The 22,912-nt window shown below is 34.6% G+C and overlaps 1 protein-coding gene and 1 pseudogene across 1 annotated transcript in view; one reads left to right on the top strand and one right to left on the bottom strand.

Moving 5' to 3' along the window:
- The window catches only part of LOC103596339 (glutamate receptor ionotropic, delta-2), a gene marked incomplete at its 5' end in the record, with an annotated part of 308,693 nt that overhangs the window by 229,240 nt on the left and 56,541 nt on the right, over positions 1 to 22,912 (bottom strand). The gene's annotated exons all lie outside the window — the stretch shown is intronic.
- Positions 5,454 to 6,521, top strand: LOC103596338 (annotated as a pseudogene).

Genomic DNA, 22,912 nt, shown 5'->3' on the forward strand with positions numbered 1-22,912 from the left:
TCACTGTCATTTATTTCCCTCACCTCCTTCCAATTTCCCCCAAATATCTGTATCATCTCCCTGTGGCCTTCTCTAGTTATATTGTGACCCTCCAGTTTCTCCCAGTCCCCCTCATTTACTATTCCCCTCTCCTGCTTTATTTTTCTCTAAAGCACTTGGCATCAAATAAATATCTAGCCCCGTGTGTGTGTGTGTGTGTGTGTGTGTGTGTGTGTGTCTGTGTGTGTGTGTGTGTGTAGTCTCTCTGTCTCCATCAGAATGTAAATCTCACCCCACCCCCAGGGTAAGGATTTTTATTTTTGTGTATTCTGTACATGCTATGTTCTCTGTGCCTAGAACAGTGTTTGACACATAATTGGAGTCAAATATTTGTTGATTGTTGAATTTCATATCTTATTTGTCTCAGATCAGACAACCACAATGAGAAAGAAAAGATGAGCCAATTTGTTGCAGATAATATCTGAAAGGAATTCAGCCTCACTCAAAGCAATTTAAATTGTAATACTACTGTATTTGAATAATTATTTATATCTTTGAAAATCAGATTTTCTGTAAGAGCCTTAACAGATGACTCGGAGTGCCGATTGTTACATAATCTATGTTTCCCATAGTTAGGGTTAACCAGATAATAAAAATCCTGCTCCAACATTCAAGCCATAAAATATAAACCACCTACTCAAAATGGGGGATGTAAATCAAGTAACCAACAGAATATAGAGTCATAAACCAAGATTTATTATAACCAAGAAAACAGAATCATAAAGAAGAGATAAAAAATTTTTCCTGGAGAAATTTATTTAATATTAAATTCATTATTTCTGGGAAAACATTTTCAAAAGCTTATGATGACATTTCTTCACAGCCTATTGGTTTCATAATTTGACAGAAGCCTATGAGAGAAAGTAACATAGAGATTGGATTCATATGTGAGGAACTATTTTATATATACTTATATATAATTTGTTATCCCTGAGCAATAACAATCCTTTAAAAATGGAGAAATGTAATAAGTGTTACATGGCTATGTAGGGGGTTCCTATAAACACCGACTAGCACAATGGTAGAGAGGTAAGCTACTGAAATTTCCCAAAAGAGCCTGGTTAATGATATTACCGTTCTCCAAATCTTCCAAACCATGAATCATCATATTGTTTTGATTCTTCTCCATCTCTCTGCTTTGCAACCAACAGGTCACACAATCCTATCACAGACATCTCAAAAGCCAAACTTCTTCCTGTTGCCAGAGCTTTAAACCCAGCACTCATCAATTCTTGCTTGTACTTTTCCAACAACTTCATAATTCCCTGTCACCCATTAGTGCTTTTCTAATCCAACCCTTCACATATCTGTCACATGAATCTTCATTTATACACACAAAAAAACCTGTCACAGGATAAAAATCCAAACTCTGCGGTTTGGCATATAATGCCCTTCAAAATATTAACTAAGTTTTCCAGTCCTATCTACTGTGTTTGCTTTACTGATACTAGGATCCTGACATAGAACCCTGAATTTCACTTGACTTCATGTTTTCTAAAGATGCAGGCCCAATGAGATATATTCAGAATTAACATGGTGTCTGTTATTCTCAATACATAATGATTGTGTGGATTTAAAAGATATGAAAGAAAGCAAAGGATTCCATCAAGTTCAAAGGTCTTTAAAGTTAAATGTGAAAAAAGCATTTATATATCTTAGGACTCAAAATATCTAAAATCCAATAAAGTCTCATAAAAGTGTGGGAAGTTTACAGACTTTCATAATTAGATCAGGGACCCATATCACATGAGCCCTTCCAATTTATAGAATTATGTTAAAGATTAGCTCTAGACTTCAGTATATTCCAATATAATCCTGAACAAAAGCCTATCAATAGCTTGGCTGAGTATCTCTTTGAAATGCTGAGGATTACCTACTTATTACTATAATGGATAAGCTTCTTTTAATCCTAAAGAGATTTCAGATTAATAATAGAAATGTTTAAGAGGATAAGACCATACATATTAATATCTCGATGTTAAATGTATTGCTATTTTATGTACTAGTAAAATCCAAAATTTTGTGCACTCATAATGTGCCTAAATGGAGTAATATACAACTGAGTAGTATGAATACATGCAATATTAAAGAGGAAATTTTATTAAGTTTATACATAGTATTAGAGCTTGTAAAGAAACTTAAGAAGGCATACATGAGTATTTCTACAATTATTAGAATTACTAGAAATTGGGACATTTTGTTAATCATATAACTGAAGTAGAGTACCCCACAAAGGTAGTCAAGCATACTTTATTTATAATTGCAGTTTATAATATTTGAGGTATTTAATTAAATGTTTATATATATAAAACCAAACATTATTCAAAGACTTAAAACTGTTTTTTAAAACAGAGAGAGGACAGAGAGGGAGACAGAATAAAGGCTTAATAAAGAAGTAGATTTTAAATTTGTTTATATATATAAAACCAAACATTATTCAAAGACTTAAAACTGTTTTTTAAAACAGAGAGGACAGAGAGGGAGACAGAATAAAGGCTTTTAAATTTACAGGCTTAATAAAGAAGTAGATTTTTTGATTTGTAATTTTAATAAACTGTACATTAATTTTTTAAAGCCAAAGCAATTCCTACTTAGTATTTTCTGCCCACAAAAGACTACCTTTAAAGACATCAAAAAGTCATTATGAAACCACCTTCAACTTCCTTATGCAAAGCTGTTCCTCTTCCTGTGATCTTATAATGACATTTTTCCTTTACCTGTAAAACTTTTGTTTGTTTGTTTGTTTAAAAGTCTGTTTTCTTTGTGGACTATGGGCTGCATAAACCCTGCTTTGTATATTCCTTATATATTCAAATAAGATTTAACTGAGTTAATTGAGCTCTTCATCCCAAAACTATTTTATGGATAATGCGATGCTTTGCTCTGTCTATAAAGCTCCTGCTAACTGTCCGGTGTCAACATTTCTTCCTCCTGCCTATTTGCTGTGCGCATTCCCTAGGGCTAAGATCCCTTCTTCCACCCTGTGTTTTAGCATTATAGTTACAGTTCTCCCTCAGAGACCTCATGTCCTCTCACAGTTTTAATCACTACCTCTCACATCAACACCAGCACTTCAGTCTTTGCCTTAAGCTCCAGTACCACATTTATTATTAACTGCCGCACGTTTCTATTGAGATGTCGTATCTCATCAAATAACATGGCTTTTTTAAAAAGTCAAAATTTTTTCTCCAAAGCCAACTTTGTGGTTTTCTTGATTTCTATCAGGAACTGCATTATTCTTTCAGTCACCTACTATTGAAAACTTAGAATCACTGATGCTTCCTTCTTCCCATCCATTACCCCCATTCTCAGTGAGGTTCCTTGATGATTTATTTCACAATGTATCTTTCTTTTTCTATTATTTTCTCTACCAACATCACCTACTCTACCTTCTTGGCTTCCACCACCGTAGTTCAAGTCCTTACTACCTCCCACACTTAGCAATTGGTTAACTGTTCTTCCTGAGGGTTGTCTCTCCTTGTAATCTGCCTCATATCTTGTTACCAGGGTGATCTACTAACTTGATACACGTTACTCCTCTGATAAGTACAAGTAGAGTCCAAACTCTAGCAATAGTAAATGCTCTGTGTTCTAGCATCATGACAACTCCCCAATCTTATTTCCCACTTCTTCATTTCATGGAGGCTGTAACCATGAATGGCTGGTAAACTTTTCCTGTAAAGGCCAGATAGTAAATATTTGATGCCTTGTGAATCATATAGGACACCATCTTTCTCAACTACTCAATTCCACCATTAAAGCACAAAACAGCCATAGACAATACATAAACAGATATATATAGATAGCTATGTTTCAATAAAATGTCATTTTAAAAACTGGTGGTGGGCCAGATTTGGAAGGAAGACCACATGGTATCTACACCTGTGTCTAATCCAAATAAATTTATCTGCTCATTTTCTCCAATTTAATTCACATTTTTACTTCCATACCCTTGTTCATACTTCAAACACCTCATCATTTCTTCTTTGATTATGAAAGTTCTTTGTATACTTTATGACTAATAATCTTACTGGAATCTTCTCTTAATACCCAACCTCATGGTGACTTATTAGTCCTTGAAGTTTTAATACATGTTCTCTGTGTTCATTCACTCATTCACTTAAGAAACACTATATAATTACCTACCACGCCAGACAGTATGACAGAGACGAACAGATACAAACATGAGCAAACACTTTGGAAATGATGAGTGTGAATGGGGTGAAGTGAGGACAGGAGTGGTGGTGGTGAGTTAGACTGGCTGACTCTAACATGCAATTGAAATACATGAATTCAGAACATGCAATGAAAATATGGATATCACATTTATACTATATGTATTACATTTATTCAATATGTATCCAATCCTAGAAAGCAATAGCAAAGAATAACTACATTATAGATGTATATTTAAATTATCACCGTATTTAAAAATTAACTATATTTAGAGTTTTCATAACAAATGGCCAACAATTGCTTGAAATATTAACTAACCATAAGGATATTATTTTAAAAAAAATACAACAACTGAAAGACTTAATGCCCAAATGTCTTGTGATTTCTATTATAACATTAAATTGAACTATGTTTCATAAGTTAAAAATCTGCTTAAAAATATATATTGAGAAAAAAGATAAGATAAAGTACATTCATTGTAATCCTTTATTTGTAACTTTGCTGGTGTCATATCTTTATTTATGTTTCATTGTGGTACCATATCAGTATTTTGCAAGCAAAATTATTGGACATGTTATCCTATTTTCAAAGATTATTTATTTAATGAAAATTTTGAGTTAAAACAAAAAAGACACAAAACATAAAAAGTTTATTTCTAAGCATAGGAGGGCAAATAGATCTACCTAAAAACAAAATAAATAACTACCTCCTTTGAATGCGTCAACTATGGGGCCTATAACATTGCATATAAACATTTATGTGTCTGTACTACTTTCCACACTAGGTAATAAGCTTATAGAGACTAAGGATCATATAGGATACCTTTTAAAATCTATTTTACTTTGTATAGTATCTTGTTAAAAATATTTGTTCATAGTTATAGAGCAGAAGGTATTAAGTAAATACTTTCTCTACTTAAAGAAATTATTAAAGGTCTAATTAAAAAAGAAAGCCAAGGAGTAAAAGTTTTACTAACCATTCCATATTTGATTTTAAATAGGGAGGTACAGCACATATAAAAAAAACTGTTCCTGCTTCAGCAAGGTTACGGGATATAAGATCAATATACAGGCTCCTTTTCAGATTCTGGTGTTGAGTTCTGTGACCCTTGAGGGAGAGGCAAGGGTAAAAGAGGTACCCCCTAGGCCTCAGGGTATGCTGGGGAACAGGAGGAGTGGTGCCACAGAAACGCAGCTATGCTGCCAGAGTGCTCTATGCATTTCTAAGAGCAACAAAAAATGAATAAATCTTATGGGTTGGTGTCATTTAAGGCTGTGGCTGTGGACTTCACCTGGGAAGAGTGGCAGGAACTGGATGATGCTCAGAGAACTTTGTACAGGGATGTGATGCTGGAGACCTACAGCAACCTGGTGTTGGGATGCTGCATTACCAAACCCAATGTGATCTTCAAATTAGAGCAAGAAGCAGAGGCATGGATGGTAGAAGAATCCGCAACTCAGAGTCTAAAAGATCTCCAGATAACCAATGACCTAACTGAGAAATGTCAAGAAAATCACAGTAGAAACTTGTGGCAAGTTATAATCCCCAACAGCAAAACATCAACTACGGAGAGAGTTGAGTTGTAAAAAACATTTTATCTGAGCTCAAACCATATTTCAAATCTGACTATAAATAGTGAAAAGTATTCAGAAATTAGCACTGAGAAGTTTAATGTATGTCAGTATGCACTTCCTCCTAGAAATCCTGATGAGATGCATGCTGGAGAGACACCTGATGACCAAAATAAAACTGGGAAATCCCACAGACATTGTGAGCATCTTAGTCAGAATAGTAAGACTGAAGTTGTGCAGCAGACTTTTGAATATAGTAAACCAAGGAAAGCCTTCAACACAGAGTCAATATTATTGGCACATAAGAAGCTTCATTTGGGAGAAACCACCTGTAAATATAATGAATATGGGAAAACCTTTTATCAGGCAGCTCTCATTGCCCAAGAGATAACTCAGATACTGAGGAAAACTTTTCATTGTGGTGTTTGTGGGAAAATATTCTATAACAAGTCTAAACTCATCAAACATCAGAAAATACACCCAGCGGAAAAACCTCACAAATGTAAACAATGTGATAAATCCTTCATGAAGAAATTAATTCTTACAATCCATAAGAGAGCACATACAGGGGAGTAGTTATACACATGTCATGAATGTGGAAAAACTTTTCACCAGAACTGACTCTTCAGAAGTCATCAGAGAACTTACACAGGTGACAAACCATATGAATGCAATGAATGTAGGAAATCTTTTTCCACAACTCAGTCCTCCATACACATAAGAGAATTTATGTGAGGAGAAGCCCTATAAATGTAAGGAGTGTGCAGCCATTGTAGGAAATCCCCCCTGCTCTCCGGAGCTGGGGTGGTGGGGGTGGTGAGGGCTTTTGCTGCACCTCCCTGACATTTGCACCCAGCCCAGCAATGACCAAACCACCACTTGAAGCCCCCCTCCCCCCTGTCTCCCCTGTGGGAATGAAGGGGGTGCCACAGGCCTCAATACCATCCCTCCTCCTTTCTCCTTCTTCCATCACATTTCTTTCCCCTTTCCCCTCTCCCCCCACAACATCATTTAATGTAAAAAATAATATTAATACAATTTTTCAAAAAAGATCAATATACAAAAATTAATTACATTTCTATATTCTAGTGAAAAAAAATGGTAAATATTATGGTGCAGATGCTCCTCAACTTACGATCGGGTTACATCCTGATAAACCCATCATAAATTGAAACATCTTAAGTTGAAAATGCATTTAATACCCCCAACATACTGAACATCATAGCTTAGCCTAGCTTACTTTAAATGTGCTTAAAACACTTCCGTTAGTCTCGTTGGGCAAAATCACCTGACATAAAGTCTGCTTCATACTAAAGTGTTGAATACTTCATGTAATTTATTGATTACTATACTGAAAGTGAAAAACAGAATGATTGTAAGGGTACTCAAAGTACGGTTTCTACTGAATATGTATTGCTTTTGCACTGTCATAACATCGAAAAATCATTAAGTTTAACAGTCATAAGTCGGGGAAAGTTTATATTTGAATTATATCTCAATAAAGCTGTTATAATTTTTAAAATCTGCACTTGCTTCAGGAAGTGGAATAGATTTCTTTTCAGCAAATAACAGACAAAATAAAATTTCAGAGAAAAGACTTTGTGACACATACACAATACCTTTTTCTGAAAAGCTAAATTATATCTCAAGATTCTAACCCTGCAGCAGGAGCTGGTGTCTGTGCACAGCCAGCTTTTCTACTGAAGAAATATAATTCTTTGAATATGCTTCAAAGTCTCCCAGTTCCTACTGGCACATGGAAGAAAGACACAGGACGATGCCAGTCTCTCTCACTCAGGAGAACTAGCATTCCTCAAATTCTACAGTGTACCTAAAACTTTGTATAAACAAAAAGCTATATGAAATGAAATTCATGGATTATCTAAACTCCTCATTTTAGTTGAAACTTTCCTTCTCCTCTCTTCAATCTGCCAGTAATCATTCTGAGAATTTACAGTAATAAACAGATCCAAGTTGCCTTTCAAATTTTCTCATTTCCTCAAATCCAATTGTAGCTCTGAGTAATAATTATAGGACTTTGTAATATAAAGCTGTAACAATAACACAACAATAGAAAGCCCGAGAAAGCCACAGCAGGTGTTAAAAAGTGCCTCGTTAGTAAACAAATGGCATAGCTATAATTTAATATTATCTAGAACATTCTTTAAATTTAAATCTTGAGTTTATTATTCACTATTAATGTCACTGCAGGTTTTAATAATATTAATCTTATGATAAGAATATGAGAAAACAATTTTCAATATGCAAAAATGTTCCAATAATATGAGTTATTATGTTACAAAATAGTTACAAACAATATATGAAATGTAAAAACTAACAAAAAGATAAGGGGAAAGGTCTTTATTTTTTCAAAGATGCTCATCATAAAGACTTTAATTCACGTTATAATATTTAAAGGTTCTGTATTATAAAAAGTGAGATAGCTAAATGAATACTTGTACATGAGATTCAATTAGTTTTCTATTGTTGACATAACAAATTATCCCAAATTTAATGACTTAAAATAATATGAATTAATTTCACATTCTCAAGGTCAGAAGTCCAATATGTGTCTCACCAGGCTAAAATCAAGGTGTTGGCACACCTGCATTCTTGGGGAATGCAAAGGAAAATTTATTTCTTGCTAATTTGAGTTGTTGGCAGAATTCAGTCCCTTGCAGTTGTAGAACTGGGGTTCCTGTTTTCTTGCTGGCTTTAAACTGAGACCTGTCAGCCATGGCAGGTCCAGGCCTTCCCACGGCATATCTCTCTGATCTCCCTTCTGCCTCACTCTTCTCCTTTTAGAGCTCCTGTGGTTACAATGGGCTCAACCGATAATTCACTGATAGTTTACAAGCATCTCACTTTAATGCCGACTGATTAGAAACCTCAACTTCATCTGCTGTCTTCACTCTCGTTCCGATGCAACTCATCTTTCCCCTTTACCTCACCCATAAATGTAATATGTACACACGTTCTGAGGACTGGGGCATCTACACGTTTGGGGGGATATTATTCTGACTACCACACAACTGTAATTGATATAAAGTAGTTGGAAAATGGGGGGAGGATGTTCTTTTTATTCCCTCAAGTAATGATTTTTTAAAAATGAAATCATTCATATATCTTCCTTAGCTTTTTGATATAGACACAAGAGAAAGATAATGGGGATACATTAAAATGAAAATATAAGATGAAATTATTTTTATTCATTCAAAACATGTTTAACTAACTACTTTGTGTCAAATTGTAGATTAGCGACTGAGCACTCAGTATGAAGAAATAAATAAAACAGAAATAGACTCTGCCTTCTACATGCTTAAAGCCTAGTCAGCAAGACAAATAATAACTGTGTAAACACATAAATAAAAGCACAATCACAATTTACAATAAATGCCGTACAGAAAATAAATAGTGTTCAGTGATAGAGAAATCTGCTGACAGGGAAGGTGCAAAGGTGGAGTGAACTACAAAGGATGATCAACAATTATCTGAAATGGTAATGACCTGAAGGATTTCATATAACAAAACACAAACTGAAGAATCCTTGGGCATAGAGAGCAAAGTTTTTTGTCATAGAGGCCTATTTTGTTACAAATTGCACAAATACGACCTAAACATACCAAGGCTGGCTGGCTGAGGACTGCCTGCAGACTAAAAAGTGAAGAAAGTGAAAAGCACTTCTTTCACCTCTACCACTACCCTAGCTCTTGCCTGGACTATTGCAGTAGCCTCCACACCAGTCTTCACACTCCTACCACTGCTTGCTGGCATCTACTCTTACGTATCAGCCAGAATGACTGTTTTTCACTTTTCTGCTGAAAACATTTGCATGTCTCCCTATTGCATCCATACCAAGATGCACGTCTTTACCACATCTGGTCCTCTCCTGCCACCTTCCTTTGCTCACGCTGCTCAAGCCACACCGGCTTCTTTGCTGTTTGTAAGTGTAGTTTCACTGCAGGCCCCACTGCTAGGCTCCAGCCCTATGGCCTGCATAACATACAGCAGCTCTGGCTCCTAACACTTCCTATCCTTCATATGCTGCTATATTTATATTTTCACAAAGTTTCCTACATGATGTATCCTTTTATTTGTTTATTCTGTTTGTTTATTGTCTGCTTCCTTGTATTAGAATGGAAGTTCTATGAGAGCAGTGCAATTCTTTGATTTCTTCCATAATGAATCCCCAACAATACCTGCTACATGGTAGATGATTAATAATTTTTACTGAACAAATTAATGAAAACAGCTTTTAAGGAAATTTTAAAAGCTACTTCTTACCCAAGGATCTGTGCCCTTAGGTAAGATTCAGGGACAGTATATCTGGATTCTGGCCCTAATTTCAAAATCTACTTCAACACATATAATATCTTGGCTATATCACTTATTAACCCTGTTTTTCAGATTATTCTTCTGTAAAACTGAGAAAATTATTTCTATCCTATCTTCAAGATATTTAGGATCAAATAAGAGAACATATGTGAAATTATAAAATACTACAAAGTATAAAGTGTGATTATTAGTCTGTATCTTTCTTGGTCATTTATAATTCTTGAATTTTACTTTTGCAAGTATTAGATTGCGTAAGCAACACTCATAAAGTACAGTAAAAATAATCTTATTTTTTGTATGTCTCAGAATTTTAAAAAATTTATTCTGCAGGATTAATTTTCCCATATTCGTGGATAAAAATTCAGATAGGCACCATTATTTTTCTGTTTATTTTAAACAATAAAATGACTTATGGTCACATCCTTAATTTGGTAATTTAAAAACTCTAACCTTAGTAAAAATTCAAACTCTGACCCTGGTTAGATATTAAGACTTCTCTCCTTCCCCATATTGGGCCTATTGCAGGTGGGAAATCCACAGCTGTGGAAATACGGTTGACTTATGTTCTCATTATCAGGCCAGCTATTCTATGATTTCTGCTCACTCAGCTTCCTCACTCGGGTTGCTGGCTCCCTCAGGGCTAGAGCACAGAAAGGCAGGAGAGAAAGATGGAGCAGGAAAGTTTCTACTTTATTATTCCTGGCCCTGGATTTACAACTTTCATGGGTTCTTTAGAGACCATTATTCTTCCCCAACTCCTCCAGTACACACATGGATGTTTCTGTTACACAGAGTTTATATCTATTCTAGCAGGTTGCTGGCCTCTTTTCTAACACCTGGGATTCTAGCAGTACCTTCAGATTCTCTCTAGTGAGGTCTGTGTGTGGCCTTTAGAATGGGATGTAAGATGGCCTAGACAAGAGATATTCTGTCCTCTGTATGGCTTATATCTGGTCCACAGGACACATGCATAATTTGCCTGATAAACACTGAAGAGTGCATATTACATAATGTGGCATCAGTCTCTCCTTTAATTGGCTATCAAAGTAGTTAGCCAGCCCGTTGCTCATGATTAAGATTTTCTGGGTATGAATCAGTCACAAAGCCTCTGGATCTTTTAACCTGCCAAAAATACATGTTACATTTTTCCAATGAGACTTCCTTACCCCGTCTCTCTTGGCAGAGGTGAAGCCTTAAACTTTCTCCATCTCCCCCTGTAGGGTGGGATGGACCATGGCAGTGGAAGAACTCATAGCACACTAACAGCTTCCAAAGAAATCTTCTCCAATTCTTCTCTAACTTTTGGCATTCTAATATCGTCTGTGTGGGTAAAGCATTTAAGAATAGTATAAGAAGGTACTGTACCTTCCTTTGACAATTTTTCATTTTGGTATTTTATCCATTTTGGAGTGTCAGTTTCATTTCTATTAAAAAAAATCCTGTAACCTCATGTATGTGAGTGTGTGTGTGTGTGTGTGTGTGTGTGTGTGTTGTGTAGATTAGCTTTAAGTCCTAACTGCTTTGTAATAGCTATTATCATGGTTTTATAGTTGATCTCTTTGCCAATTGTTTTCCTCTTTAACTACTTCTTGCTGGAGTTAACTTTCTTAAATACTACCCTATGTATATAACTTATTTGTTCAGAGAATTTAACTGCTCCCCTTGCTTACTGGAGAAAACCCCGAACTCTTCAGCATCCTAGTGCGCTCCCCTTATTGTGCAGATTAAACAGAACTGATTGTGGCAAAGTCATTCTTAAAGGGTTATAGAAACCACAGGCAAATCTTGGAACATCAAGGAAATAGGGAAAGAAAGTATCCATTTTAAATTGTAACCACAAATTTTACTCCCTATGTAGTAGTCTCCTGAAAGGCAGCCCAGGAAGTGATCCTCTTCTGCATGGCCCAAATTTCCAAAAGGGAACAAGATATTCTTTCACACAAAACTGAGTCCCTTAAGGGATACTTGATTGAAGTTTAGGTTTTAAATTTGCAGTGAATTTTCTGTTAGTGCTGATTATTGCTAAATCTCCCAATTATCTTTTCATAGGGGACTAATTAGTAAGAATTATCCCCTCAGTGGAGTTTACAAACAGAAAGCCACACTGAATGCCTGTAATCTCCATTTAGTTCCAGAAAACAGCTTTCCTAAGCCCCTTCCCAACTGTGAGCTTAGATCTTCAGTTGCCACTCAATAATATTTGATTCTGTTTGACCAGAGAGTTGTCTTGATGACTCATCAATGAGTTTTTCCCCACTATATGTGAAATTTCTGCAGCCAGGTATTGGCTAACAAGAACACTATGGTTGACACAGGCTGGCTTTCTAATTTCAGACCAAGGAATTTAACTGGTTGCTGCATTAGACCATTGCTCCTCAACATTAGGACAGGGGCTTTCTGTACAGTAGAATTATCTGGTAAGCTTTCAAAATGCCAGGTCCCATCTCCAGAGACTCAGATTTAACTGATTTAGGGTGGGAAACAGGCATTGGATATTTTTAAAAATAGCTTCCCAGGTGATGATAATGTGCAACAAAGCTTGAGAACCACTGGATTAGCTGACCATAATTTTATTCCAGACATGAACATTCTAGGGTCTTCCTAGCACTGGCTAAAATTCTCCTGAATTATGACTGGATGTGACATGGAATTAAAAGATACTGACATGTTAATTTTTCTTTTTGATTTCAGATTTAAGTTTGATTACTAAGTATATTACTTTTACATAGAGGTTAATTAAACTCTCTACTTCATATGCATGAAATGTACATATATTAAAGGTGATCTAGCTCATATGGTGGTTGTGAGATTAGGACAGTTAAGCGTGATAAACTTCTCTGATATTATTATTATGATTACTGAATGCAGGATTGAATGAGAACTAAACATTGGGAATGATGGTAGGATGCCAGGGCCTTTCCTGAAATGGACTTAGAAAGGAGGACATCTTTTATTCATACCATGTTAAATTACAAACTTCCCACTAAATGTACATACAAACTGAATTAAATAGTATTACATGAAAAGGTGGTAGTGAGGACCCTATTAGATGCAGACTACAGAAACCCAGCCTAACTAGGGAGAACCGGATCCAGGAATTCAAATGGTATTTGCAGTTTCTCTATGCTGCTCATCTTCTCTCTGATTGTTGGCTTTATTCTGTTAGTTTGGTTATCTCCAAGAAGCAGGGCTTTAGGTACCTCTGGAATTTTATTTTTAAAGCCTAGAATCAAGAGGAAAGAGATCCTTTTCCAAAAAATTTCCCTTATAAAAACCCTGCAAAGGATCCTGGTCGGTTCACTTCTGGTGACATGTTCATTACTGGACCAGTTGATGAGGTTAGTGTGAGGGATGCCATGATTCATTGGTCCAGCTTGAGTCATAAGCTCAACGCTTCACCCAGAAGGGGTGTGTTGGTATGTGTCTGTGTGTGTGTGCATGTATGTGTGTGTTTGAAAGATAATGGTGGTGCTGTTCTGGATACGTGAAACAACATGTGTAGTTTATAAAATATGTCTAGGGATAGTATTGCTTTTTGTCTCTCCTATAGCCAACAGTGTTACAGACTACATTTTAGTTAGCCCTCAAAAGAACATAGTTTAAAATAGTAAAGTTTCTAAATTAATCAATTCCCACTCATTTGGTGAAGTGGTTCTTCTGAATGTCCACAACGTGGGTAGATTGATGAGATTAGGAAGTAAAGAAGAATTAAATGAAGAGAAGCTTTCCTGAATCTTGTAAGTAGGGAGAGTACCCACACCACAACTGCTGTAAAAGGCCTTTCTTTTTTTTATTTCATTTTTGGTAAAAACAGGTTTTTGGATGTTCCAACTGAAGGTAAATGTAGACCTTATCTTTTTAATTCCTGACTTGACAAGGATGCTTGAAATTCAAATGGTCTTTGCACAGTTTCATTAGGAACAGAAAAAATGGAATCCTGAAGACACTACCCATTATTTACGCAATTTTAATTTTATTAAAAATTTTTATAATATTCAAAACCTAAACACACTCTTTGTGTGAGACTCAGGACCAATAATCAGAATAAACTTAGACACTGAATGCATGCCTCAGGGAAGAGAGAAATTGTGGGAGCACAGAAAGCAGATGTCAGTCATGAAGTTCATTTCTCCCAGGTTTTCCATGTGTAGTACAAATGCTTTAGATTTGATATACCCAAGAGAGTTTTCAGTCTAAGGTTTAAAATTATCTCCTCTTACAGCTTGTTTCACTAGAAAGCTTATGTTGAAATAATAATTAAGATTATTTTGCTACTGTTTAAGGCCTAAACAGGTCTAATCATCACCTTGTTAACCATAATGTTGCTATTACCTTACCCAGATACAATCACATTACAATGTAAGTCAAATAAAGAAGTCAAGTTTCTTGCAATGATAGAACTATTATTGTGCCTATAAATTACCCAAGCTACTGGGTTCTTAGTGCAATCTTTAATGAAGAATAACTGGAGACATTGCATTCAATATTGTATAGGGTCAAAGGTATAAATAAGACAAAAATAATAAGATTTTGTTTGCACATTTCAATGACTACTCCTAGGTCTTTGAGTTTGTGGACAAAAACTTTCTGCACTAAATTTCAGTTCAACATAGAATCTCTATCATTAGCTGCCTGAATGTAACCTGCATTTTAATAACATTGCAAAAGACAAGTTCAGCACGAATGGTCATCACAGATCAGATAATAATTTCAAGCTACACAAAACAGGACTCTTTTCTGAACTGCCCTAAAACAAACAAATTTATTTCAATGACTCAGAAACCACTTTCAGTTGACTTTTATGCTCCCATTTCGTAGCAATTGAGATAAGCATATTTCTCTATAATGAGTTAGAGTCATTGCCACAAACTAGCCTGCTTTTGAAGAATAGAATGGTTGGCTTTTTACAAAGGTTTTCATCTGAAAGTTGTTTCTGACACTACCTTGTCAAATTACCCATTCCAACACCTAAAGTGAAAGCTAAAAAAAGGAATATCTGCCACATTTAAAAATCAAGACTGTCAGTCAGCTAGACTCTAAGAAGATGATCCATAATTATAGGGCAAGTGAAACTCGATTGAGAAACAAACACAATGAAGGCAGGTCAAGTTATCTCTTTAATGCACAGATAATATAGTAAGATTTTAGTATATTTAAAATGTAATATATAGTGATTTAAGTCATCACAAATCAATGGGAAGGGGTAGACTTTTCACCATACTGAAAATTGTTCTACTATTTTGGAACTGAAGATCTATTTATTTTTACATAGATTAATATAAAAAAAATCTCAGACAGATTGAAAAGGTAATTGTAAATACTCGAACCACAGAAAGAGTGTGGTGGGGTGGAGGAGATAATATAAATCGGATTTCTTGCTGAGTAAGGCCTTCGTTGTAGGAAAATCAGTAGAAAAAACCAAAAGGAAATTGATTTAACTGTATTGAAATTAGTATTTTCTGTAAGTCAAAGCAAAATAAATTAAAAAGTAGATCATTCTTTAGAGAAATATGATGAAGAAATATGACAAAGGGTAAATTTTCTTGGCATATAGAAATTTCACAAATATTGATAAGAAAACTAGGCTTGCAAAATATAAATGAGAGAAGAACATGCATAACTAAAAAATAGAAAGAAAAATGAATGCTTATTTGACACTAATAATAATAGAAATGCAAATTGATATCATTTTTTCCATATAGTTATCAAAGGTGTACAACAATGTGACTCTCAGTACTGACAAGTGGACTAAGGAGTTACTTTTTAAATTTAATTTAATTTTTTATTGAAACATAATTGATTGTACATATCTGTGGGATACAGTGTTGGATATCAATACCTGTGTATAATAAATGATGCTTAAATTAGGATAATTAGTATATTCAACATTACACAATGTAATCATATTTTGTGGGGCAAGTTAGGGAGAAAAAGGAGTTACATTTTTGTAAAAAGGCACTCTCATAACTGCTGGTGGAAGTGTAAAGTGGAAAACATTTTGAAAAAGTAACTAAAAATAACATTTAAAAACTTAAAGAGAGTGCTACATACTTTAGTATGGCAATTTCAGTTTTAGAAATCATTCACTGCATTTATTACAACATTTAAAAAGGTGAAAAATGAAAGAACATAAAAATTAAAATCTATTGAAATACTTGCATAATTTAAGTTATAACTGTAAAATACATCCATACAGTTATGATCTATATGTAAAATAAGGGAAAACCACCAAAATATTCACAAGAATTTTATTCAGTGCAGTAAAATTATGGATGATTTTTCTCTTTATTTCCCAAGTTTTTTAGAAGAAGTAGGTAATTATTCTATAATTAGACAAACACAAATGATTTAAAATTCCCTGTAAATCAAAGTTGGAAATATATATGTACAATTATTCAAAGAATATCCAATTCTAAGATATTTTATGTTTTCTTTTCAAATTAGCCTAGAAAGTTAAAAGACTCTATATTTAGGTCACGATCCCTAACATCCTCCAGAACAGCCTTCTTGGGTATTCATAGTAATGTGCTCAGCTTTTATCAAAAGGTTATTTCAAAACAGCTATAGTTATATTTGATTTACAAAAGCTATTGAGGAAAGTGCAGTCCTATGTGGGACACTGCTTTTAAAAAGGAATGCTAAGGAGAGGGACTGGCCTGTTTTATCCCCCTAATAATAAGACATAACTGACCACGTTTTTTGGGAGGGGCTTCTAAAAGACTGCAACCAAATTCTTAAGATCAAGTGCAATAACTATATTAATTAATGTTAGCACACGCATACTCTGATATTTTTGTTTCTTGGTGTTCCTTTATTAGCCATTGACTTTTTCTTATATAGGATTTATTATTAATGAAGAATAACTGGAGACATTGCATTCAATATTGTATAGGGTCAAAGGTATAAATAAGACAAAAATAATAAGATTTTGTTTGCACATTTCAATGACTACTCCTAGGTCTTTGAGTTTGTGGACAAAAACTTTCTGCACATGAATGAATAATATTTTACATGTATATTTTAACATACATTAAGCATATATTTAAATACATATTTTATTCTTCCAAGTGTCCTTATACCCTTTGTGGAAGAAGGCAGAGGCTGGATAGATAAGATCTGGGGTCAGCAAACTATGGTTTGGCCATTGGGCTTGTTTTCAGTCGTTGAACTGAGAATTCTTCCATATATTTAAAGAATTGCAAAAAATGCATACATACACCATAAACAAAAATGAATATGCAAGAGAGACCATAGTGGCCACAAAGCCTAAAATATTTACAGAAAAAGTTTGCCAACCCATGGATTAGATATGGCTCAATGACTGGTCAGCTACGCGTTTAGAGTTCCTCAAAATCCTCCACAATAGCAATACAAAATTCTGTACAAGCTCCTCTCTTAATACAACATATACTCCTCTCTTCATGTAATATATTGTTTAATGTATTATAATGAATTTATTCAAGCATTTATCTGAGACTTGTGCTCTTCCACATGGCATGCCCACTCTTCTTGCATATAGGTCATTCCACTTGGGATTTTCTTCACCCTTTCCGCTACTATTTCCTGATTTCCCTGGCAATCCCAGCCTTAGAGATTGCTAAATTATAGGATCACATACATATAAAACTCACACCCTATATAATGGGACACCCACAAGATCCTGTCACTACTAACATTGTCTTGTATCAGCTTGTGTACATGTCCTGTCCCACAAAGAGACTGTAGACCACTTATGTCTTTTGGTAGTTCCCAATACATCCCAATACTTGGCAAGCTTTGTGTAAAACAGTATTTCTTAAAGTGTGGTGGGTCTGTACAAACCAGCTTGTTATAAATGCAAATTTTTGAGCTCCTCTTCAAAGGCTCTCAATTATAACATCTGAGGACAGGACCTGAGATTTGATTTTTTTTTTTTCCTTTTTGTCTTTTTTTTCGTGAATCCTTGTGCCTACCTCTTAGCAATATTCTCCCCATTAAATGTTTTAAATTTTTAAATAAAATATATCAATCATATGATATTGGTGCCTCTTTGATTTAAAATTAGTTTAATATTTTCCAAAATTGTAAGATTCTATAAAGTGGAGATGAGAAACTTGTTCAGATAATTTTTCTAAAGTTTTGTCTTTTCTCTACTGAACTAATAATATCAACTGACATTCAAAAAAACTATCCACTTTTTTACCAAAGGAACAAGATGATAAATGAGAAGGGAATAATTCTGTTGGAAGGAGAAAAATCATAAAAAAAGTACAAAATTCCTCAAAAAACCTAAAAGTCTTCAAGAATCTGACACAAATTTCCCAGGAAAAATAATATATTGGAATGAATGTCCCTTCAAAAATAAACTTTTAGATTATATCATCATAATCACTTCCAACCAAATAAAGTAAGAACTTTTGAAAATACCTCGCTCAGCCAGTGAGCGGCCGGTCTGTATGTGGGATCCGAACCCTCGGCGGGAGCGCCGCCACGCTCCCAAGAGGCGCACTATAGCAGTGCGCCAACGGGCCAGCCCGAGATTTGATATTTTTAAACAGGCATCACAACTGATTTGTAGTTTTACTAAAGTTTGAGAGAGATGGGTATATATTTATTGATTCACTATACGTATACTATGACAGTGCACAGCTAACCCCCAGTCCCAGGGGTTTGTGATGAAGAGGATGCTTGTCCAAGCACTGAAAATTCATTACAATGAGTGCTTTAGGCCACAAAACTGTGTGCTTGTTAGGTTTCAGCAGTTTTACCTTCTGGCTCTACAGGCCAGTGTTTCAGTTGCAACTAGACCAGGATGTCAACCGTTGAGTGTAGTTAAGATCTTTGTAGTGCAGTTCTTGTCACCCCACATCTCTTATATTTTGTTATTTACAGTTAGAGGATTTCAGGGAACATGATTTATATTACAGTTCACCTAAGTCCACCACAAGTGAATCAGAAACCTCACGGTAATTCCGTAATCTGCCTGTTGGAAAAGGCAGTAAGATTTCTGAACTTTTGGCACAAACCTGTATTCATGACTACCATACCATGAAGCTGACTATTAAGTTACACAACAATGATTTATATTTTGAGTGTTTTGCAAAGCCAAATGTTACAAAATAAAGCGGTCAGATATTTGAGTATAAATAACAGTTGCAGCTCTAACTTCTCTTTTCTTTTGCTTTACTTAAATTTACTTAAATTGTTTTTTTTTTTTTTCTTTTGCCTTTTTTTTTTGTGACCGGTAAGGGGATCACAACCCTTGGTGTGGTGTCGCCCACACCACGCTCAGCCAGTGAGTGCACCGGCCATCCCTATATAGGATCCGAACCCGCAGCGGGAGCGTTGCTGCGCTCCCAGCGCTGCACCCTCCCGAGTGCGCCACGGGGTCGGCCCTACTTAAATTGTTTTAATGTAATACTATGCAAAGTCTGTCACCCTTGTAAGCTGTAATTTCTAATAGATAAAAGAAATGTTTAGATAGTCTTTTAAATGTTATTTTCATATTCTATTTTCTCTAATCATTACAGGGTTTCTTTGGCTTTTAAAAAATATATAGGCAATGTGCCCAACAGAGGTGTTTTGATTATTAAAATTTGATATTCTATAATAAATTTAATCAATTCCTCATACACGGTTAATATCTAGAATAAAAAGCAATTTTTGCTATAAAGGAAATCTTATTTCCAAAATAAAGTAATGGAAAATTGATTTTATAATAACCTCATGGACTTATAGTTGATCAGAATGCTAGTAAAAATCATTCTCTCAAGTGTGGCAAAGTATCAATGCTTTTTATAACATACTTCTAAAGTAAGCATGCATTATATGTAATAAAATCACAGTTCAAGCTAGAATAATTGAATAACTAACTTACAGTTTTTACAAATACAAGGGGTCTTCAAAAAGTTTATGGAAAGATTTGTATTATCTTTTAATTTCATTTTTCTACTTTTTAATGTACCTTTGTATGTCCTACATGAAAAATTAATTCACCTAAGTATTCCCACATAGACCAACAGAGAAAACCACAAATTTTAACATAACCTGGGCAACGAATTATGTTTGAAAAAAATCTCTGTTCTTACTCATTAACTGTGCTTTACTAATGACAATTGCAGAAGAAATGTGCATATTTTTAACCCCCCCCCCCCCGAACCAATCACTTGGATAATATTAAGTAAAGCCATCTTCAGAGAATTAAGAAAAACACCTTAAAACTCAGGAGAATGATACGTACATTTAAGAGGCTATGTAGTCTAATTTCCATTATAAAATGAATTAAGAAAATGCAGTTTTTGAACCTCACATCTGATCATTACATTCATATTTCTTATGACATATGGGGTAAAATATATTACTGCACATTTTAGTTATTTCCTTTACATGTTTAAGTACCTCTGGATAATCAAGAGCTTTGCACAAAAATGAAAAATGCCAGTTCTGATGATCAAAGATATTATATTTATTTACTCAATTATCTCTGCAATCGGTCTTTCTAAAGTTCTTCATTGAAATATTATAAATTACATATATTTAAAGCATATTTTTTGATAAGATTTAACATATGTATGCACCTGTGAAACCATTTCAAACAGCAAGATAATGAACTTATTCAAGACTATTTTTGAAAGGAGTATTGATTTCTTTACGGTACTGAAAACCAGCTAATGAGAGGTCACTCTGGGAGTTTCAGTGCCTAATTATGATTAATACAGAGCTACCTGTGTATTTATAGCAATATTACCAGATAATACAGTGACAAGTTAAGTCCCTCCACAGTTTGGATCTCAACTCTTCATGGTGCTGTCAGGCACCACAAAGCTCAGTAACTCGGCTTCCAGGTACTTGTTCCTATCATCACCCAGTTTTTATCATTTGTTCACACAACATTCATTGAACAAATATCCATGTTCTGGGAATGTAACCAAGCTCCACTTGAAGCAAAAGGGTAAAGTAGACAAAATATATCTACTGCATTTTCTCCCTTTGATGTTTTCTCCTTTTCTCTGAAGACTCATCTTCCCTGGCACCACTGCCCTGGTGGCACTCTAGTTAGCACCTCAGTTGTTAACAATATTCCTTGTGTAGGGCCAATTTCTTCCAGCAGAGCCCTATGATCTGATTCTTCCCTTCTGTTTACAGAAAAGGGAGGACAATAAATAAATCCATGCACTAGCAGTGGTTAGCTACAGCTTTAAGCGATAACCCTTCAGGTTCATATAATTTTATTTATTTTTTTTCCTTTTTGTCTTTTTTACTGATCGGTAACGGGATCGCAACCCTCGGTGTTGCGCCCACACCGCGCTCAGCCAGTGAGCGGGAACCGGTCTCCACATGGAATCCGAACCCTCGGCGGGGGCGCCGCCACACTCCCAAGTGGCGCACTCTCCAGTGCGCCACCAGGCCGGCCCCAGGTTCATATAATTTTAAAAGCTGCTGTCTAACTAGTAAACTATCAAGCATAACTGCATAACTAATTAACTATCAAGTGCCCTGTGAATATTCTGAGTCAGGATGAGCATCTTGCTGCTGCTTTTCAAATCTTCCCATAACGTACTAAAGAGCCACGCATAAAGCCATACTTGTCTCCTTGTAACTTTGAGCCTTTGATTCCAAACATGCTTCTGAAATAATATAAAATGTTTCCATTTGTTTTTCAACGTGGCTGCCATTAAATACATGAAAATAATATTGATATAACATTTTTTATACTACAGATCTTTAACTCCCTCCTGGGTTTCTTCTGCAACATAGTTTTCTTAAGGATCTCAGTAAATTTCGTTAGCTTTTTGGCAGACTCATAACATGGCTTCCTTTGACCCATGGTCAAATAAAGTCTTTGGTTCTTTTTCACCTAAATTTCTATTAAGAAATATCTTTGCCAATTTTTAGCATTGTCATTTTTTTCCTCACTGCTAGTGAAAAGTTTGTCCTTTATCTCTGTCCAATTTATTTTTGTTATTTAAGGCACATTAGTTGTTCTTTTACTAACAGTAGAGATTTCACTATTCAAACACAACAAAATTTTAACTTTTTAATCAAGAATTACATGCTTCCATGAAAGCAATATTTATAAACTCATGGTCTGTAATTACTTTCAATATTACTGTTATTATGTGTACATATATTTTACATCTAAAGGGAATAATTCAATAAAATTAAAATATTTTTGTATTGTCAACCTTTTATCAACAATAAGCAAAAGATTATATTTTGTCCCAATGCCTTTCTAAAGTAAGAAAAAGATTAGGGAACAGGGAAATAATAAACAGACATAACCAGGTAGAAGCTCTCACACACCACATAATTAATTAAAAAGTATATTTTTATTATATAATGCAGGAAAGATAATTCATAAAATGCCACCAAAATTAAAGGCAAGTTTTAAAATTAAAAATACAAAATGCATTGGAATACTTTATAACACTGCTTTTTAGTAAGTGGTTAATATTAACAGAATTCTTAAAAATAAGAATAAGAAATATATTTTCAGTTTATTTCTTATAGGTTTAAATTCCTTCTACCCTTTCAATCAATCTTAATATTTGTAAAATTAATATTATATAAATAAACGTAATTAAAATATCTCATAAATTAAACCATATCCTTAAGATTACTATCAGTAGACTGATCAACCAATTACTGGTTTTCATTTCCTATTAAATACTGCTATCCTTAAACACAATTTGATTTTACTGCATTGAAATGCATCACTCATTACAACGTATTAGGGCTACATAATTCATTTTCTTCAATCCTCTCTAAATTACTATAACCAGGCTAGGGTTTCAATCAAAACTTTTTTTTAA

The sequence above is a fragment of the Galeopterus variegatus genome, unplaced genomic scaffold, assembly GCF_000696425.1.
Source record: "Galeopterus variegatus unplaced genomic scaffold, G_variegatus-3.0.2 Scaffold1990, whole genome shotgun sequence".
In the NCBI taxonomy this organism is placed as follows: domain Eukaryota; kingdom Metazoa; phylum Chordata; class Mammalia; order Dermoptera; family Cynocephalidae; genus Galeopterus; species Galeopterus variegatus.